This window comes from Sceloporus undulatus, chromosome 1 (assembly GCF_019175285.1).
Source record: "Sceloporus undulatus isolate JIND9_A2432 ecotype Alabama chromosome 1, SceUnd_v1.1, whole genome shotgun sequence".
NCBI classification, from domain to species: Eukaryota; Metazoa; Chordata; class Lepidosauria; order Squamata; family Phrynosomatidae; genus Sceloporus; species Sceloporus undulatus.
This window is the reverse complement of record NC_056522.1, coordinates 168,587,957-168,593,407: the sequence shown is the minus strand read 5'-3', so window position 1 is coordinate 168,593,407 and position 5,451 is coordinate 168,587,957. Positions and strand designations below refer to the sequence as shown.

The following is a 5,451-nucleotide window of genomic DNA, read 5'->3' as shown; positions in this document are numbered from 1 at the left end:
TGATAAAGATGTTGAATCATTCCATTTATGGAATAGAGAAAAACCACTTGCACTTTTCAATGGAAACCAATCAAATTATTTATGTTCCTGATTTTGCTGTCAGAGATGGTTCTTATAGCAGTGGGCTCAGAAGATAAAGGACACAAAATAAATGTCTTCCACTGAAAACTTTCCATCACAGCGTTTCAGTGTATGCACATTAAACAATTAGCAGATGGTTGGGAATGTTTAAAGCAATATTTGGTGTCCCCTCTTCTGCTTTGGCTTCCACAGAGAGCAACAGTGCCATCTAGTGAAAAAAAGAGGCTTTCCCCTCTTTTTTAAAATCCTTTTTTGGTGATTTCAGTGCCATTCTCTTATGAGGCCTTTTCACATTTTATAGTTACAGCATAATGGTTCCACTTTAAAATCTCTGGTTATATCCTGTGGAGTCGTAGAACCAGCAGTGGAGAGAGGGGATTTTCTCCCTGGATCCTCTGACGAAACTTATACAAACCCCAGGAGGATCCCATAGGAGGCAACCATGGGAGTTAAACTGGGATCATAATGTTGTACGTCCGTAGTGTGAATGGAGATAAACTCCTGTTGTTTAAGTGGATTTGTGGCTGAGACTCAAGTCTGCACACTGTTCTTTTTTCCTTATTCCTTCTTTTGCTGCTGTGAAATTAAAAAGAAAGCATATTTTCCCACGAGGGGCCCTTACATCAAGAGAAGAGTATTATCTAATAGCTCTGCCTGACCTTCAGAAGCCAGAGAAGGAATTGGTTCCTAGGGGAAGGGATCAGCTTTTGGGGAGGACCAAAGGCATTTTAAACTGGCAAGTGTTGCTGTCAAAACAGCAGAGCAGGCTGGTAAGAGTGGTTTACTTTCATTTACCCCACTCTCTTTGTTAGCTGCCATACTGACATTGCGGGAGACAGTGGGACATTTGTCAGTCCAGCTGGGGAGGCCTGTATTAGTGTGATCATGGGAATGAGGTTGGTATTGTGGGGACTAACAGGTCAGTGGAAGAGAAGAACAAGATCTTACACCTGTTCTGCCCTTTTGGTTCTTCCGACCACTGAACATATTGGAAGAAAGGCAGAGCATATCAATTATTTAAAAATAATTGTCCTTGGTTGCCTTAACCAATTTGCCATCTGCTTTGTTGGCTTTGATGATGAATTGCAGTCCAGTCCCAAGCAAAACTTCTCTTATCTACAATTAACTTGGGAATGAGGAAGATGCTCTGGTAGACATCATGCTGACCTGGAGGGGAGGGAAGAGTCAGTCTCTGCCTACAGAGTCCTGTCAGAGGGGAATCCCAACTTTTCTCTCCCAGCTGCCTCACCAGGACATATGCCAGGGATAGGGCAAGGGAATGCTGTTTTTAGGGATTCCCATCCCCATTGCCCATTACCATACCATCCCAGCTGGATTTCATATCCCCCTGAGTGCCAGCCTTCAGTATTTATACCTTGAGATTAATTAGGTATTCTAGTACTTCTATTGATCATCCCATTACCTGAGTTGGTGGATATGGTGTCAGATTTGATCTTGAGGGATTCCCCCACCACCCAAAAATGATTGTTCTGCAGACAAAAATGCATGCTGAGACTGTTGGCTCTGGGGCAGCTGATACCGTTATGGCATCCCTGACATTCATGGGGCTATCTCAGCATGTTTCAGCCCAACACATAGGCAAAACACACCATGGCAGTGGCCTATGCAGCTGAGCAGGGTGGCGGTAATCTGAAGGTGGAGAATTTAACATCTTTTTGCTTCTCCTCCCTGCATTCCATGTTCCCCAGGCTCCAAAAGCTAGCTAGCTATCCTCTCCATGGAAATAGCCTTTCCTGCTGTAATCTGCTTAATTCTCTATACAGTGGATCCTTGTTATACGCTGGGATTTGGTTCCAAGATCCCCCGTGTATAACAAAATCCGTGTATGCTCAAGTCCCATTAGATATAATGACATAGCACAATGGTGTCCCTTATAAAAAACAGAAAATCAAGGTTTGATATTTGAAATTTATACTTTTTTTGAACATTTTCAAACCGTGTATGCTTGAACCCGTGTATAACAAATCCGTGTATAAGAAGGGCCAACTGTATTAGCGCTCTTCCCCTCTATTTTGAGTGTCTATTTTGCATGCTTTAATTATTTGCCTTAGAGACTACACTATTGATTGATCTATTTTCTTTAAAAAAAAAACTTGCCAGTATCCTGCACAGTTTTCAATAATTTTCTCACAGCAAAGAGGAACATGGTAAATTTGTTCTTGCTTGTGATGACAAAATTTAACACAATCTTTCTTTTCAGTGACATACTTTATTTTTAAAAAAAGTTAAACCCAAAGTGAACATCTCTCATTAATGACTTGGAAACTTGTTTTGCTGTCATAGAAATATCCTTTAAGAATTTAAGAGCCATGTACCAGTAGGTTCAGACCAAAGGTCTACCTAGTCCAATGATCTTTTCTCCCAAAATGGCCTTACAGTTGCATATTTTACAACTTTTACAACATTTGAAAAGAGGCTTAAAACCTTCCTCTTCTGTCTAGCCTTCCCTGCTGAAAAATGAAGTTGTACACTCCCAATCCCATTGACTCGCTGCCTTACACTCTTGAATGATTGTTTTTTAGATTTTATATAATTTGTATTTTGCATTTTATCTATTTTATGAGATGTTGTAACGGTTTTATCAGTCTGTAAACCGCTTTGATCTAAGGAAAAGCGGTATACAAATAATAATAATAATAATAATAATAATAATTATTATTATTATTATTCCCTTCCCATGGTTATATAATTATTATTAGTGTTTAGTTTAGGCTTTAAGAAACTTCCTCCTGTGAAACATGAGGTATCCATTAAATTGGTCCAGTGCTGAAGGCTAATGGTGGGTTTATGATGTGATTTTTTTCTGGCTGGTGTAGCAGATATTCTTGTTGGTGGTCCTCTGGTGAACCTCAACATGTCCCAGATAGCTGATGCAACCTAAGCACACTCTTCCTCTTTGCAGAGGAAAGAGTGTATATATCTGAGCTAAGGGCAATGAAACAAATGGGATGAAGGCTAGAATGCAGATGAAGGAGGACTCATGGCAAAGCTGATCAAACAGAGATTAAAGCCCATTATTGAGCCTGTTTGTTGATGGTGACAGCAGCAAAGGAAGATTTCTTCTCCACCTTCATTGTATTTTTACAGCACCACCCAGTAGAGATTTTCTTTATAATCAGGGCCCTTTTGCAATCTGGCCCAGATGGAGTTGGTTGCATCCATGATAGCCCAACTGTGCCTAGTTTGTGAATTACTTGGAAGATAAATGCATTCATCTGCCTTGAAATTTAGTTCATTTCTTAGTGCAGTTTTTTAATGGCACTGTCCAGAACACTTTCTGGTCTAGTTGTTTTGGATAAGCTTCTGTTGCTCAGGTGTAAGGATGCAAACAAAGGAGTTTATCACACATGCTCTCTCCCCAGTTCTTGCTGTGATTGCATTAATGAAGCGAAATGCATACATAGTGGTTTGGGAGCATCCCCTACTACACATCCCTCCATTAGTGCGACCGGGCTACTGCTGGCCCTTTGTGCTCTCTTCTGCTCTCATCTTTAATTCAATTTCCCTACCCAGTATGCTTGTGTTTGTGTGTGTGTGATTTTTTTAAAAAATTGCGGAGTTATGTGAATGAGATTTAAAAAGAATGGGACTTCCGGTTTGGCATGGCGTCCGAATAGGTCTCTTCCAGAATAGCTGCTGGGAGAGATCTGCCAGCTGCGGTGTTAGGACTGCTATTTGGAGGTTTCCAAAGGCAGTCAAGAATTCCCCTCGTTATTGGGGAATCAGAGGTGCTCTCTGGAGTCTAGTTCCCGACATAAGGATAGAGAAAATAAGACCAATTTCTCTCCTAAGGTATGTCGGAGGAGACCGTGGAGCAATACACAGCCGCAACTAGTGCCGCCATTTTATGGCTCACAGGACGCATCCAACTATTTTAAAGGCTTGAAATAGACACTAATTTTGAAAACCTTTACAGTGGATGCATTAACCTTTTGCAATAAACTCTACCAGAGTGATTAATTAATAAAATCTGGATCTTTACGCATTGGAAAGAACATTAAAGGAGTAATAAAGCGGGAGAAAGAGCTGGAAGGACTGACAAACGGAAACAAGTTGTAACAAGGAAATAATATTAAGAAACAAAGAAATATTAAAACTAAGTTCCAAACGGAATTGGAGAAGCCAGAAAAGAATTCTTTTTAAAGATGAAGAAACTATTGTAGAGGAGATTGGCAGATTTGCAAACTGAAGAAAAGTCAAAGATTGGAGGACGGAGGAAAGCCAGGGAAAGTTGGCGAAGAGGGAGGAAGAAGGGAAGGAGGCGGCGGAGAGATCCAAAAGGCCGGGTGAGGAGAGTGGAGGCGAGCCGAAGGGAAGTTCAGAGACGGGAATCAGGAGACCGGGAGCGGAGAGCGGAGGCGAGCCGGGGAAAGGAGTCGGAGACGGGAACCAGAAGACCGGGTGCGGAGAGCGGAGGCGAGCCGGGGGAAGGAGTCGGAGGACGGGAACCAGGAGACCAGGAGCAGAGAGCGGAGGTGAGCCGGGGAAAGGAGTCGGAGGATGGGAACCTGGAGACTGGGAGTGAAGAGCGGAGGCGAGCCGGGGGAAGAAGTTGAAGGACGGGAACCAGGAGACCGGGAAAGGAGAGAGGAATGAGTTATTGAAAGAGACGGAGGACCGAGTTTCAAGAGGCTGGAGTGTGGAGATCAGAGGGAGGGCAGAGATAGAGAAGGGAGAAAAGAGACGGTGGGTTAAGTCTGAAGGCTTTAATACCGAATTGATTATTGAAAGAAGGAGATATATTGGGAAAGTCGGGGAATTCCTAAGGGAAAAGTTAATAAGTTGCCAAATAAGGGTAAAGAGAGATTAAATAAGGTCTAAAAAGATAAATACAGACGTTTGGCGTTTTCAAGGTCATCCCACACGAGGTATAGGGGAAGAAGACGGAAGTAGAGACATTTTTTTTTTACATTCTTAATAGACAAAAGTACCTAATACCAAGCTCAAAGATAGACCGTAGGGGCTAGAGAAATTGAAACTCAGCGCCATCTATCGGTGGGAGGTGGAATCTATATAAACAAATATATATATATATAATAGAAAAGGCAATTTAGATGTTATGGTATAGTCTAAAAGGGGGAAAAATAAAGGAAAAAGAAAAAGAAGTAGCAGTTGAAATCTGAATGTATTTTTGAAGAAATATCTTTGTATTGGGTCTAATTGTGGACTACACTACACTAGGTTCTGCTTGAATGTTGGCGTTAAGACCTTCGCTTATCCGAGAGGTTTTATCCACGAAGAAGTTATTAAATTGGTCGCAGCAGGCCTTAGAAGGTTCAAGGATCTGGTTCAGGGCGGGAGGGAGCTGAGTCAGCTCCCTGACCACCCTGAACAACTCTGCTGGACGCG

At 42.0% G+C, this 5,451-nt stretch overlaps 1 protein-coding gene across 1 annotated transcript in view; it reads right to left on the bottom strand.

Moving 5' to 3' along the window:
* The window catches only part of COPS8 (COP9 signalosome subunit 8), a 306,096-nt gene that overhangs the window by 4,882 nt on the left and 295,763 nt on the right, over nucleotides 1–5,451 (bottom strand). The window lies entirely within an intron of this gene.